We start from the raw sequence: 17,333 nt of genomic DNA on the forward strand, positions 1-17,333 counted from the left end.
ACACCCCAAGCACCCTAGATCCACCATCCGTCTTGGCCCCGTTCGCCACGCTTGACCTGCCGCCCGTGGTCATTTGTTTTCCTGGACGCCGTAAAAGCCTCCGACTCCAAGGCTCGTTTCCTGTAACATGATCGTGTTAAAAAAATAACAACATCTACGAAAAATAAATAAAATATTTTATTTTTATTAAGAATAAACTAAAAAAATATTGAAATATGTTTTATATAAGATAAATAAATACTCACTCTGTGACCAAATGTCTCATCTTTCATATTGCTGATTTAAGACAAAATGTTGATGGGCTAATTGCATCAAGTTTTGGGCACACCCACAAAATATGCTTACGCATAAAAACTAAAAATACCAGGTGACCACTTTCGGCAAGCATGAACAAAGAGGTAAAATAACAATAGTGTATTTTCTCGCATCCTTTCCAAACAAAGAGTTTTACATACAAGTTTTTCCTATTATTTAAGAGTGATTAGCGCCTCAGCACGGATGTGCTAATAGGTGTTCTGTAAAATATTAACAATTAATAACGCAATGGTTTAGCTTCGAGTTCTCTCTTCTCGATCTCTTTCATTGTTAATGTCTTACTTTCGAGACTAGTATTTCTTTTAATTTTCTCGAAATTGTCGAATGACTTCAAAGTTAATTTTGCAAGTAATTGGAACCCCTACATGTATTTTTTATTTATTTCAAACAATATATTCCTTAATCGGCTGTATACATATATAGCTGTATATGTTTTAAATTTTCTAGAACTTCTAATTCTTTAAAATTCACTTTTTTTAACACAGTTTCGGTTTCTAATTCTTGACGAAAATTATTATGCTTGATAAATATTTATTTTACAACATTACACAAAAATATTAATAAAACACTTAGCTAAGTGTGCTTATGTTTCTAAGGCAATATGTGCTTTGACTTTGAGGTACAATATCATTAGAATAATTTAAAAACATATATACAATATTTGCGTTAACACAGTCAGTTCGAGAGCAATCCATTTCATCATTATTCATAATTGAAAAAGAGATGGAAAGTTTGAGTTTACGCCCTTACTTACACAAATAGGGTATAGTAAGCCTAAATAATAGCCGTGGTGAGATTCTTAAAACGAATTCATATATGTCTGAGCATATATTTAATCCAGTAACTGATATTTTTATAACCTTTTCATAAACATAAACCGTACTGAACATTCAAGAATAATTTGCAAACATGTCCAAGGCAGTGAATGATGCTATACATCAATTTATAAAGTAAGGTAAAAAGCTTAATAGTTTAATGTTAACTACATATTTTAAAAGTAGTTTGTACTTAAATAAGTTTATATATTTTAAAAGTAGTTTGTATTATACTTGAATTTATGTATGTATGTAGGTTTATTTTATTTTCACCTATTCTTCAAGACTAACAATATTAAATCGATCATTGCTCTAACATTAAAATATTTAAAACAAATTAATCACGTAAGTCAAAGTATTGGGTACAATATTTCCACGAGAAAATTAAAATTCTAATAACCATTTAATTAAATGAAAAATTCACCTGAAAACCTCAAAATTAAAATCATTGCATCAAGATAGGATTTCAACCAATATTTTTCTTGCTTCATTTGATATATTTGAGTTTATTTCAGTGTCAATAAAACATTTTTCGAACAGATACCTCTTTCACCCTCACTCTTTTTCCTGTGTGTCTAACTTTCTTTTTTTTCTCATTACGGAGGGTTGCACATCTCAATTAATCATCGTCGGAGCGAGCGTGCGTCGAAGCGAAAGTGTTTTCGAAGCAGAACTCTCTGATCCGATTTATTTAACTTTGTTAGTTATTTGCCGGGGGGAGAAAGGGTTAATTTAACCGTCTGCCATTTATACCTTGCTTAAAATTTAATAAAGTTTTCGTACATATATTCGCTTTCCAAAGTGCAATTCTGTTTAAATATTTTATTTATTGTTTTCGAGAGAATTTCGTAACGATCAAGAATAAATTAAATCAGTTTTTATCATTATTATTAAATTTACTATAATTAACTGAAAAACAGAACTAATATATTTAACAATCATATGTTTAAAAGGGACTACTATATAATAGAATACTGTGTATTTTAAATTTATTTTTGAAATATTAAACTTATCTACTTACTGTATCTATAAATACGTACACATCCTTACAATGGGTTAAGCTGAACATTTAATAGATAAAACCATAATATTTTTTTCGGAATTTAGTATTGATATTATTGTTTCTCTCACACATTTATTTTTATATTTTTTCAAAACATCTCTCACGCCATTTAAGCGTTTCGTATATAAGGAAGAGTGTGTCCAGCCTACGCCTGTGATTTTACGTGTCACGATTCGCATTTTGGCCCTTAACATCTCGCGTGTCCGCAACATTGACGTACTAAATCCCGCACGTGACGAAGACGCGACACGTGACCTGCGCGGACCCCTGGTTTTACGTGACCCGTAGACGGAAGAAATCCACCCTCGACGTATCTGTAAATAATCAACTCCTTCAAGGAGAAGGGACAATACATTCTCATTTGGCGGTGCTTGTTGCCAATTTACCGCCGGGGGATGATCCTATCACGTTTATTTATGTCCTTTCATTGAATAAAAAAACATTGAAGCTTTTAATAAAAATAAACACACTTGTATTGTATGTGTAATAATTTATAGGCATACAACAATGAGACATAAAACTGTTACGTCCTTATTAGACGTGAATACCAATTGAGTGGTGTGCATTTGATATTTTATTTTTTTATGTTTCGATCATTGTATTGCAAAATTTGAATACAATGATCTATAAATATAAATGCAGCCACATTCGTTTATTCTATTCAGGTTTCTTATTGCAAACTCGGCGTCAATCAATAATCTTCTGAGAGACAGTAAGCTGACACTAAATATGCGTTTAATGACAAGTATACCAAACTTGTATCGTACATGGTGTATGCATATTTTATACTCAAATCCTATGATTAATATGCAAACATAAACCGCAAACTCATCTTAAGTGTGTTTACAAAATATAAGAAAGATATTAGGTGATTGAAGACGTCATATGTTCAATAAATATGCATTGATATTATTTTTTATGTTATATTTTTATATGAAATATTGTAATATTTTTTTATCACAACATACTTGTACGTCAAAATAATTTTAGGACAAATAACTTCTGCGTTATTTATTTATTCGCCGATAAATGTATTTTTTTCATGTTATAAAAATATTTAAAAAATACTGCATTATATTTTGAATGTTAAATGATGTTTTAATATGTTAAAAAAAAATAAGATATATGACTAATACGACGTAGAAAGTCACAGAAAAGCAATTTTTAGATTATAAGCGCAACGTCGGATAGATAAGTTTATGTTTAAAAATGTTTTATAAACATTATACCAAATTAATATGCTATTCATTTTTAAAAAATATTATATAAATAAAAAAGCTAATTTAAATTAACATAAAAAACATAACTGAAACATAAAAAAAGATGCGAAACACTAAGGTTTCTATATGATTCGAGCCTAGATCTTTCATGTATGAAATATGTTATAAAATAATAGAAAATAAAATAATCTTTTAATAAAATATAATATAAAATATTAATATAAAAAAACCCCATGTATCTAGAAAAATTACAAAAATATCGAATAAAAATAATAAAAATATTTATGATAGTATTAAGTTATCCGGAAAATAATTGTCCAGAATAAATCCAAATTATTAAATTATTATGAAAACAGATTTTTATCGTAAATATATATAAGACGAAGCAACAATAAATTAGGAAAAATTAGTTCATATGTATCTTAAGAAACCTGAAAATATATTATCTAACCCATAGACACTAAAGACTAAGTGTTTAGTGTTTAAGGCAAGAAATTAAAGAGTTAAGAAATTAGATTGATTATTTTATGTTTCGAAAACGATAAAGTTAAGTTCAATTGCCAGTGAGAGAGTATTTTATATTTAGAATATAAACATGTTTTGTAAAATCAGATTTTAGATTTTTTTTTGAGTTTGTAAAAAGTATATTTAATTTTTTGATATATTTTTGGTTGACTAAATATAAAAAAATAGAAAGAAAAATACATGTTTTTGAAATAATATATAAGAATTCAAACACTTTTTTTTAAAAACGTGTGTTTTTGTGTAAGCATTAGTTCATTATGTGCATAAGTAAGATACATAAATATTATCTAACGTCTGTTTATAATGTCACTCTTGAATTTCATTTTACCCACGTTCTGATTTATATAAATTCCGAGAAGAACAAATACATTTTTTACCAATTTTTGTCCAGTCTTTGAAGACAATTTTTTGTGCGACCAACGGCGTTTAAGACACTTTCTCCTTCTTTCGGACAGTTACTTGACAAAGTGGCGTCGTCCAACATATTCTTAATTATTTTCTCGAGTCTCTTCTACGGTATTTTGATTAACGAGCACCGGACGCAGGCGTGAGGTGTAAGAGATTAATCATCCCACAAAAGAAATAGAGCGTCGGTCGTCAGCCGTCACCCGCAGGAAAAACGCTTAGAAAATGTAGACAAATGGGCCCAATTCTTTTCAACTGCCAGCCTTTTGGGAAAGGGAAGGCGAGAAGAAAGGAGACGAGCTTCACAAATACGCAACCGACGGACTATGAATACTAATAATTAATTATCGCTCGGATGCCACTTTCTGTCCGTCGCTGCGGGTTAATCGCTCGTCCACGGCTACGTTACGTATCAGCGATTCTAAAATTCGCTGAGACTATTGGCTTTTTTGCTACATTAAAAAATAAAACAGCTGTTGTTATTAAGCTATTTTAAACACTTTAATTTGCTGTTAAGTCATTAGAAATCTGACATAATTTACCATATTAATATGTCTTATATAAATAATTACTTCATCTAGATATGTATTCATCAGAAACATAATTGAAAAAATATCCTATGATTATATTAATAAATAAAGTTTATTCGGGTTTTCAGGCTGAAAAAATGTGACATTGCAGCTTAATAGAGACCGAAATAGATGGTGTATTTAATATATACGATTTATCACAATATTGAAATAGTATCGTATATGTTTTCGAGTCTTCGCTTCAGTGAGTAGCTGGGGTTGTCGTTGTGACGTCATGTTCTTTATGCTTTCTTGACGATCTGCTGATGTCTTGTGTCAATCAGCCTATACCCGAATCTGCCTTAATGTCTCTCCAAGGTCTGCCTTGATGTGCCCAAGTTCCACATCTTGTTTATATCGGTCGTTCGAGACAACTCTGTCGAATTTCAGATGAGGATATTCACAAACCAATTGTATCGCTTCAAAATGTATTAACACCTTAAGAAAAACACGGAAAACCAGATACTTTGGCGATCGGGAACCAGGGAGTTAAGGGTCAAATGTGATGGACGTATGGTTAAAAGTAGTGTCTCTAATGCGCGTTCTTCTTTATATACAAAGGGTTGCGCTATTTGGTGTCTGTTCAATATTTTCTATTGTTGACGCAGATCTTTTGTAAAACTGAGATATTTTTTTCCATGTAATGTATGAGTTTTTAGCATATGTAAATGGGTTCATATTTTTGTATTATAAATATATTGTCTTTTCGTTGTTTAAGTAGTCGTTATGGTGTAAGTAGTCAAATTCACATCGACAAAAAATTCAGAATCGACCGATATATTGTATATTGCTCGAAAAGTGCAAATAGAATCAAAATAAGTCAGCCATCATTATCAAATTACGTTAAAAGAAAATCACTTCCTGAAATTGGCTCCCAGGTAGCTGCTGAAGATGGTATTTCTGTCAAAACTATTACAAATAGTGCTTTTATTCATAAATCCATCACACTACCGAGAAATTAGTTGAATACCATTAAATTGATTTTAAATTTTTGCAAAGGCGAAAAAGAAGAGATTTTTAGAAAAATAAATAATTTAAAAAAATTGGGTGTTCGCTTCAGCCTAACTATGAAGTAATAGAATATATTTTAACATTATCGTTCATAGTGAAAATAATATTTTAAATTTAGAACTAGTTTTTATATTAGGAAGCATTATTGAGAATTTATAATAATTCGAAATTATTTTTTAAATCGACATTAATACAAAATATAAAACATCTTATGCTATATTGTCTTTAAAAATAAAATATATATTTTTAGTAGCTTATTATATATGTATGTATTTATAAACCTACATTTATTATTTTAACTGCATTTTTGATTTTTTACAACCTTACGAATATATTCAGATATTTTATCGTTGATCGATTCGATATTAAAATAGTTGAAAACTGTAAACAATTTAGCTGGCTATCGTAGATTCAAAGGGAGCTCTGTCTTTTAACTGAAAAGATCTGTACTAAAACTAGACCTAGTCTAAATGATAACATGTTGATACTTTTTTTTATTTAAATTTTTTTTTAGAATAAAATGTTTATTTTTTAATAATTCATTTTTTTTAAATTTGTTGTAGTAAAGTTTAATCCCATAATAACCACCCTTTAAAGTGTTGCTCAATTTACCGGTAATACAATTTTTCAGTAAATTTGCATGTTATAGTCTGAAGTCTTCTCATCTTACCATGTGTAAAAAATAATGAAATTCTATATTACAGAGATTTTTTTGTTAAATTAAAAACACCGTTTACATTTTCACATGAAATAAAATAATCAAACATTACTCTTACACTTTTCATGTTTTCGCAACGATTGGTTTGTTGTTAATTGAAATTAATCACATTGAACCATTGTTCTAGTTATAATTAAACAATTTTTAATTAGAAAGCCGCTGATATTTTTCCAGTGCATTAATCCAATGATTAATGACACGATCGCGTACGGTGCGAACATAAGAGTGAGCACGCAATTGATTTTTTCACTATTAATAGTAACACACTGCCGTATTAGCACGGTATACGATTTGTTACTAAGTATATTTTAATGATTAATTACACAAATACACGCAATTTAACACTTGAACTGTCACAGATGCGATTTGTTTGATTTTGTCAACACCTGGACGTGTGCTCAGATTGGCATGAATCTCTGACATACGTCTCTGCGAGTCTAAATTGCAGATATAGATTACGCACGCGCTTCGTTTACATATCGTGTATTTGCATAGTGTCAAAATTGGCGCGTGACTGACGATAACCGAACAGAACTGTCATCCCAGACAGTCATTTGATGAAATGAAGGACAGACAGACATGTTACAACATTTGAATCCGATCGTTTATTACCAACTTTATCTAAGATAATATTCGTTTAAAACCAATCAGTGCAAATTGTAATTGTGTTTTTTTTAATAGATTTAGTATATTTTAAAATCTTTAAACGGTTCAAGTGGATACCCACGCTGTAAAACTTTATGTTGTAGTATCATCTATCACATGCTTAAAAGATATATAATATATTACTTACGTATTTGCAGCAAAGACCACAACATTGTTGAAGATATATAATATCGGCAGATGTTCGAACCGTTATTCAAGATGGCAATTATTATCATTAAAATGTTGTTTGCATATAATACTTCTATTTAACGACATGCGTTTAATGTAATGTGAACGCTTATATTGTGGATTGTGCATATATATTAATATGAAAATTGCGGTTTTCATTCTAACACTAGAGGTTACACACGAGTAAGAAATATGGTTATAATACTTGTTATTCAGTATCGTATATTGAAGGTTTTTGAGCTGTTACTAAAATTACACCATTCCTTGAAACATTACTTTCAAGGAATGGTGTAATTTTAGTAATAGGACAAACGAATTCGTAATAATTATAGATTATTACTATAGAAAATCAATATATATATATAAAGAAATCGAATTATAAGTTGATGATTAGCGTTTTTGATTATTGGCACTTTTTATCAACACTCACTTTGATTTTTTTTAATAAGCAATTAAATTTGTATCAGTTTATGTTTCTTATTTATATTAAATACATATTTAAATGTAATGTCATTCAACAAAAAAATATTCATCATAATGGACAAATTAAGCACTATTTCTTTTTCTAATTTAATTCATTATCTTATAGAACATCTAGTGTAAAAATGGTTTAAAACCTATTCGTTCTTATTATATGTACTTGTATAATTAAAAAGTATTACGTCAGAAAACATAATTATCTGCGAATAAGTGCTTAAATATAAATTCTAGCATGAGCTATAAATTTATTTTTTAAATTGTATATTTAATATTTAACACATTTTAATTTTATAAATAATAAAAAACAAAATATAACTAGGTCGTACATATCTTATATTGAAAATTATCTAATAATGAGCTATTTCCGCTCACAGAGTATATCTAATATGTATAAAAATAAATAATTTCGGAACTGTCTCATGCGCTAAGTCAATATTTGGTAGAATTTTTTATTGACAGTAAATTTTGAATGGAAGTGCTAAAGGAAGCAAATTCCGAATTAAATTCAGGTATATGTATGTGTTATGTATGCGCTTATATACGCTTGGTACAACTGTGAGAGGTTTCCTTTTTGCCTATTATCGACGCGACGGCCAATTTCAGAGATTTAGAGGTGTAAATTCATTTGTTTATTTCTGTCTGCTTTCTTATTTACTTCTCTTATTTATGTAACATTAAAAATTAACTTATTTCCCTTGTTATTGCTGCGTTTGTCAATGTATTACATAGTTTTTATTTACAAATACTGCAAATGGTCGTTAAAATTTTAGCTAATCCCTTATATTTTTAATCGTCACTTGTTGGTGGGTCGTAAAGACTATTGGCATTTTCTTTATGGCGCTTTTAACGCGTATATACGACTGGTTCTTTACTCACAGTCAATCCAAAAAAGATTTATATTTGGCCGATGTTTAATTTAATTTAATAATAAATATAATAATACTGCTTACAAATTATTTTCTGTTTTTTTTTCTTATTTCTTATTTTTCCGTTGCAAAACAACACTCGTGTTTTATAACATTTTATCTTAAGCAATACTAAGTATGCTATATAAAACCATATTTTTATTCAAATAGTTACACAAAACTATTTAAATCTTTTAACCTTATATAAATTACAATCTTAAATTTTAATTTACATACAGATATTTGGTTTATCATTATAAATTTTGTTAGTAGCACATTTTATTTTAATTTATCAACAGTGTACTTTATGCGATTGAATATATTTCATTAGAATTACTTATAGATGAAACTTCATTTGTATGCAGTATTATCCATTTTGATTATATTTTAGAATAATAAGGCACTCCTAATATATTTAGTTTTAACTATATATTTTTTCTATTTATTACTAACTAAAACTCTAGTTTATATACCCATTTTTGGCATTAATTTAATAACATTCAGTTTTGTCAATCGTTTAGTTTTAGAATCTAAAAATGCTGCTTAAGTTACATTTTTTCTCAATTACAGGCCATAAATATACTCTTCATCTTTGGTTAGGACCAAATACGATAAATAAATTTCTAACACACTCTTTTTGAAATTAAGTATTAAAACAGTTAATATATTTACATTATCACATGTAAACAATACCAGCTTTTTATTTATGTCATCCCTTTGAATTCCATTACTTAGAATAGAGTTATGCAAAAGTATTTAAATTAAATAAATCCAGTACCTAGTTATAAAATTAAAAGCATAGACCAGTGGTATAATTCATTAATTATAACTGAAAGACCTGGGTTCGAATTACATATGAACCTTTATGTTTTTAAATTTTAATTGTGTATGGAAGATTGGAATTATTTGTTTTTATTTACCTATTTTTCTAATCTCACGTATGAATATCTTGATGATATTAATTAATTAGTAGGTCGTATATATTAGGTTTAAAAAACCCACTAAAATGAGTTATTTCAGCTTTCATATACGTATAAAATGAATTAAAACAATTAAAAAATAATACGTTTTCGAGAGGTAAATATTCATATTTAATTAAAAGTTCTAATTTACGCCTAAATTTCCCTATTAAAAAACGCAAACTCTACCCGCACATAAAACAACGAATTCCAACATCTCCAAAGCAGAAAAAAGGATTAAATCACTGTGCAAAAAACTAGGGTCCAATTTAATTTTCCTCAATTATTTCCTTATAAACTAAATAGTTTATGCGCGCGTTCCGGCTACCCGACTAATTGTCCCGGGGGGTTAATTAAAATTTCGATCTGGCGTGCAAAAAAGAGTTAAATCCCAAAGTGTGAAAAAATCCGGGGGTGTTTGTGTAGGGAGGGGTATTCAATGTTTTGGAGGTGGCTAGGGGTGGTTTGCCGGGGGTGGCCGTGTCGACTAAATTACAACTGCCTGCGGCTGACGTATTGTTATTGCCTCTTTATTTTTTCTTTGAAGTCACTTTTATCGCGCCGTTTACGCGTTGACGCCGAAAGCTCTTAAGATTGCTTTGCCGAAATGTGGCCTTTAATAGGGAGAACCGACTCGGGGGTGGATGGAATTCACTCAGTCAACAATGGACGACACTAACGAGAAATATGCTCTCGTCGCTGCTGTCTTCTATGTTTTTACCCCGTAGCGTTCGAGTGAATTTATCTTCTTCTATTATCAAATTATTAACGACCCTCTTTAGTATTAACTTATTTATTTGCTTTTGTATTGTTCTTTGTCTCGTAGTTCGCCGGATTCCTCTTGAAACCTTTCAAATTATTCTTAAGCGTTTCTTGTAGTGATAAACAGATTTTCCTTTTCATCAGTGAGTGCTTTAAATTATTATGTTTTATTATTAAATTGCTTTTATGTTATTCTTACTCTTTCTCATAAATATAGATTTATTGGATTAAAAATAAAATCTAATTACTTTTTCTTATTGTCTCTATCGGAAGTTCTCTATCATATCGGCGATTTAAATTTTATTTACAAAATATTTCAGTAGAATTGCATCAAAACCACACTCGCAATTTGTGTTGTAATAAGATGCAACTCATCTTTCATTAAATTATGAATTACATAAATTTGTATTATAGTCCTCTCAAAATATGGCCGAGATATTGAAGCTTTCTTGTCTTGTTCCGCACCACTTATCGTTATTTTTCCAAAAATACTTCGGATAACTATACGTTATTCTATAGACGTATGTTTAACAATAATAATTTATTCATTAAAGGTTTATTCCTGTTTAAAGAAATGCAATTGCTCTTTACATATTCAATTTAAGTTTGCTCAAAAATGTCAAATAAATAGACAGGGCGCATAATTCATTACTCATCATTGAGCCAGGCTAAAATATATCTTATGTTCAATAGCAAAAGTTCATCCTTGTCGTACACCACTGAATTTAATTTCAACTTTAACATTGATTGTTCGATTCCAATACAGGTTTTTAATACTGATGTTATTATCAATATTTTTTTATTTTTTATACAGTAAGACTTTAGACTAAAATAAATGACATATATTTTATTAAATTAAATTTATTATTACAGCGCTACCTAATTCGATGTTGAGACAATCTCAAATTGTTTTATTATTAATAGAGAATAAGTTGTCTAATAAAATTATGACGCCTAAATATTTTAATAATGATTAATAGTTAGCTGAGGTTGTTATGGTATATTGTAAATGAAAAAATTGTGTCAGTTTTTCATGTTATGAGAAAATAATAAAAATAAATAATGGTTAAACAGCCATAAAAAATTATTAGTGTTAAATTATAACTGTTTTTAAAATTATGGAAATATAATAAAGAACAGCTTGTATGATCGCACCGGCACTAAATATATAATAGAATATTTTTTAACGAAGGTAAATTTTGGGGTAACTCTAAATGTTCCTAAAATACTATGTTTAAAAAAAATATTGTATGGATATTATCACTAATAATATAATAATTTATAATGCTTTGTAACCGCTATTTTTATTGACTATTGTTTAAAAATTAATTTTAATTATCAAATTATACAGCAATATAATTGAAGAATATGTATTTAACATATTCTATAAGATTAACATGACAAAGGAATTAAGTTTTTAAATTGCATGCAAAATAAATTTAAAGAAAATCTCACGTCTGTTTTTATTAAATTTATAGTTTGTATTTTAACGAGTTAATGATAATATTGTATGAATATTAAATTCGTTCATTATTCATATTCACGATGAATTAAATTAGCATATATTTCAAAATGTAAAGTTCAATTTTGTAACACATATTTAACCTTTAGTATGAAATATACATTTTATAGTGAAAATTAAGTTATTGAATAGTTCAAATAAAATATAGAACTGCAATATCTAAAATATATTAGTTATATTAAAATAATCATTTAAGCCTAAATTTAGATATAATACATATTTTGAGAGCAAAAGTTATTTTATTAATTAAAGCATTACATTGATTTTGTATTTCACATTTTTGCATAATAAAATTTATTTCTGATTTAATATTTTGTAATAGACGGTTTATCTGTTCATTAATATTATACATATACTTATATCCTTTCCATCGTCAAAAATTTGATGAATTGTATTGCATAACCGCGTGTTTCGTATAATAAAACGCGAATTATTAGCCGTCAACATAAATATTCGAAAACTTTTTTCAATTTACATAATAATATTATTTTATAAAAATTATACATGCAATCTTTGGACTCTATCGGCGCAACATTGCGTTTAGCAATATTTTACGACGTTATTTCGCATCCGTTCAACGCGGTCGTTCGTTAAATTTTAAATCGTTATATCCGTGAATATAAATATTTTATCCGCAAAGGCGAAAGAGGCTTAAAAAAATAATAATACACACATACACAAATTTATTATTATCTTTACGAGTGTTCAATAGCTAACTCCCGTCTTGGCGGCGAGGCAATATTCATAATTTCAACGCTTAATACCGCAATAAAAACGTACGATAAATTTGTATAAATCCGACGAGATCGACAATGTTGAAAAAGGAAAATGTCATTACCCGCTATGTCGGCAGTAAATTATTAATTTTAATATTTAATAAATGTATAAATAAATAAATCTTGAGAGAGAGAGCGACGTTGCTCAGTCGTTATTAAAAAACAATATAATAAATTGTAAATAATAGTAAAATTAAATCCCATAAGATTAGTATTTCTTCCCTAAAAATTATTTTTCGGTAATTTTTAGAAAAAAATATTAATTTGAAAGAAAACTCCTTTTTCGATAAATTTGCTGATTTATGCAAATTTTCATAAAGCATAATTTTTTTATTAAAAATTAAATTTGTTTTTATCAATTTGATGTATTTTTTTATACATCTGCACAAGAAAGGGTTGGTACGTGCCAGATGCTTAAAATATATAATACATGCTTTCTTCGAAGCTCTTCATAGAGATCGGATGTATTTAAATTGCAAAAAAATATTTACGATTTTCTTAACTAATCTAATAAGGCTCAGCTTTGCTTTGGTAATCTCATAAAATAATTTAAAATATTTAAAACGACAGGCAAGAGCAACTTACTATTGCCCTGTAAGTTGCTCTTGCCTGCTTGCTTGTTTGTTTGTTGCCCTGTTGTTGACTAAACCAGTATCGATAAAAAACTAAAAAAAAAAAATATTTTTACAAAAAATTCTTTAATTCTTTAGTCGTTGGTGTTTAAGTGGTTAAGGATTTTTTTGCAAAAAAAAATCCTAGTATCCTAGTTACTCTTTGCTAAGAATGATATATATTTTTTAGTGCATTATCATTTGCCAAAAAAGGTAAACAATACAGTTTATCATTATTATATTAACCAACAATACATATAATATTCGGTGAACCTTAGTTTCTTGATTCGAACATCATAGAATTTTTGGCACCCAATGCCCGCAAAGTTACTGATAGCCAATATTTTTTGTGATATAATAACTATTTTTTAAAGAGCCGTTCTTGTCACTTTTTGGCATTGTTCATAGTTTATTGATCAGTAAATGTTTACAAAATCGATTTTTTTCATCAAAATTTATTTACGATAGCATTTTGCCATTATGAGATATTTTTTAACCTACACTGCAAGCACAACATTAAACTTTGCTATTTCACGAGATATTTAGCAAAACGTCAATTTAAAATACATTTTTACTAACCTTGTATTTTGACTTACTGAATATCCATCATAGTGTTGTTAATGATTACTCACTTAATACTTTATATGTGAATAAAATAAAAAGAGCTATGCGCAAGAAGAAAAGCTCAATTATGCGCCGGTGCAAAGTGTGTCAATGGAGCTCCGGTGGTCGTAAATAAAACCCACACATTGTTTTCCGCTGTTAAATAATAAATTTCGCCTTTTGAAAAGTCTCGACCCGCTATTTATGAATATTAGTTATATCTGTTGGTATTCATCACGGCCCATTATCGCGAATAATTCATACATTTCACAACGGCTTCATTATTTATTGGCCGCGGGGCTGCCATCTGTCCGCGGCTATGTACCACTTTTGCGCTACGCGCCCGATGAAAAATTGCTCGTGCCGAATTAATTGCCAAGCTTGTCTCCGAAGCGGACTTCATAAATAAAAATTATGAGAAACGGGCGTGATGTATGGCGAGCGAGACTAAATTTGAGATGTGTACATGCGAAACGTCCGACTTTTTGGAAAATTTGTTATGTGGCCAAAGATTTTCTGCATAGTCGTATCTGTAACGCTTGAATCAAGTGAGTCGTTTGTAAAATTATATATAAATTAAATATGTAATATATTATTGTTATAACGTCTGTACAATTTCTAGATCGCTAGTTAGTATTACATAAAATTGTTCAATCTTCAGATACAAGCTCGATTATTAGCAAAAGAAATCAAAGGAATCGAATCCTCAAAAAGTTTTACGCAGATGATTTAGTACATTGTGGAGCTCATAAAAATATATTATTCAATTTGCAATCCCATTGACGTCGAAACTGCAAATCATTATTAACGTAAACAGCACGATAGCGTAGGTAGCTGACTATTGACCTGAAAGATCTATGTTTGAATCCCATATGGACTTTTCAAAGAATATCATAATCTAGAATATCTGAATTACAGATAATTATATAAATCTAATCAATCATCATTGATAAGGCTTACCTCCTAATCTCACGGATAAATTCATTAAAATTTACGTTGTTGTACATCAATTATTTAATATTGATCTATTTTCGTTAATAGAGAATATATTTTGTGTATTTAAAGCAATAGTTAATGTGATATAAATTGGTGGGTCTCGATAAAGCTTACCAATGTCACTAATTTTATGTTGTTATTTTGCGTATCGTTCCTGTGGTTGTGAAAGTTTCGAAAAGGGTCTGAAGTATTCTATGAAATTCGACAAATTTTCTTAGCTTCCAGGTTCAGTTTATCGTGATAGGTTTCAATGAGGGTGTAAGGTCTTTGAAATAAAATTCTCGTTAGCTCCAGCTTCCAAGTTTATTGATTTAATTATTTACACGAAATAAAATAATGATAATTGATGTGGGCTAGACTCGAGTATAGATCGATATTATCAGTGTCTTGGCGGACCGTGTAGTTTTACCCCCTTTAACAAAGGAGACAATTATATTGATAACTTCATATTGATTACACATGTTTACGATGTAAAGCAATCAATAAAGCGTCATTCTTCGGTTCAATATAAAAATAAATATGCAACGTTTTGGTTATTGCCCAAAAAAAATTTTCTATAGAACTAAGAATATATTTTATATTGATTCTATGGGCTGTATCAATTAGTCATAATTCTTAATTTAATGCTGTGCAACCAATTTAAAAACTAGAATAAAAAATTATGTTCGCACTAGGAGCGTGTCAAATATGGTATTTTATCCACCGGCATCTATTTGGTCGAAACTGCTGAAGACCAAATATTTATAAGAGCTTTCGGGAGAGTCAATTACTTCACACATCTGTCCAAACTTCACTAAGATTTCAAATCCTTTTACTGAGCATTACATATACATACTCTCTTGAAAAGACTAATACTCACATACATTTTTTAAATTTTGTATAATAAATAATAATTTAAGACAGATTCTAAAGCCTCTCATTAAGCTGACAGTAGACTTCCAAATATTTGTATTTCTTGTTACTTCTATATTTTTTTAGCTGTATTCCGAATATTATTATTATTATTATATATATATTTTTTTAAGGGTACTAAATAACACATATATTTGAAATTTATTATTATAACTATGACACAACAAATTAGATTATGTTATACATAAGTGCTTCCCTGTAGCTCATGAAATTGAACTCTGATTGGCTTCCGCTAGCTTGCTATCCACACGTGCATGTATATAAATATCTAACAGAAAGAAATGATTCGTCTACGACTGCCGGGATTAGGTAAATTTATGTCGGTTGCTCTTTGAGCGCTATTCATTACGTTTTATTAGTGTTCATAAATCCGCGAGACATGATAATGCCCGCGCTTTATAACTCACTGCCTACCAGAAATCGTAGTTTAATCTTTGATCTTCATATATACGTTCCACACTCAAATTAGTTCCATAGTAACGTCTTGAGATGAATCACAGTCGCGATATGTTTTGCAATATTACGTACTCGAGTGTTGAAAAGTGGAAAACTAAGTTATGGAAACGTACTGCAATCATTCCACTGAAACGAGAGTTCATTAAATCAACTATGGTATTGAACGATTTGTGGGTGGATATTCATCTGGCCACCCCGGGGAAGTCACGAGAATCCTGGCTTCCATCATCAGCATCAGTCATTGTCCGGTGCAGCTCGTTATGTCTTGCCATGATTGGAGTCTGAGCGTCTGATTATGAGTTATGAGAAAGAAGCCTCGGGCGACAGCCGGCCTATGTTTATGCTACTCGCCATATAACTCGTAAATTACCGGCATAAATCCAACGTGTGCTAAGAAAAATACACACTTGCTGCCGGTATTAAAAATAAAAGTGAAACAACGCAAGCGCGCCGGTCGACCGAGAGTGTTGTTTGAATATTTCATTCAGTGCTTATGTAGCTTTGTACTAGAAATTGTTATGTAATTTAATAAGTGAAAAGATTTGTGTAAAGAAAGGTTATGAAAATATAATTATAAAATATTATATGACATGAGTGAAATTTAAAAAGAAATAATATAAAGCTATTAAAAATATAAGTAATTTTTGTTTCGCTTGGCAACACTGTAATTTTTGCGTGGGATGTAAAATTTTTAGGCTTTAGTTACGGCAATCTTATAATTTCAGAATTTAAAATATCCGGGTAAATTTCTAATCATTGTTATGGTACTGAAACTGCTGCTAAAATGTATTGTACAATAGCAATGAGTGGATGCAAACCGCTTTGATATACGTTACACGATCGATGAGTTTTATAGACAGTGTCAAAAATAATCCA

The 17,333-nt window shown here is 29.3% G+C and overlaps 1 long non-coding RNA gene across 1 annotated transcript in view; it reads left to right on the top strand.

Annotated features, from left to right (window-relative positions):
- Positions 1-17,333, top strand: part of LOC148226431 (uncharacterized) — a 383,830-nt gene that overhangs the window by 23,695 nt on the left and 342,802 nt on the right. The window lies entirely within an intron of this gene.

The sequence above is a fragment of the Plectrocnemia conspersa genome, unplaced genomic scaffold, assembly GCF_051122295.1.
Source record: "Plectrocnemia conspersa isolate PC_06_02 unplaced genomic scaffold, ASM5112229v1 ptg000014l, whole genome shotgun sequence".
Classification (NCBI taxonomy): Eukaryota; Metazoa; Arthropoda; class Insecta; order Trichoptera; family Polycentropodidae; genus Plectrocnemia; species Plectrocnemia conspersa.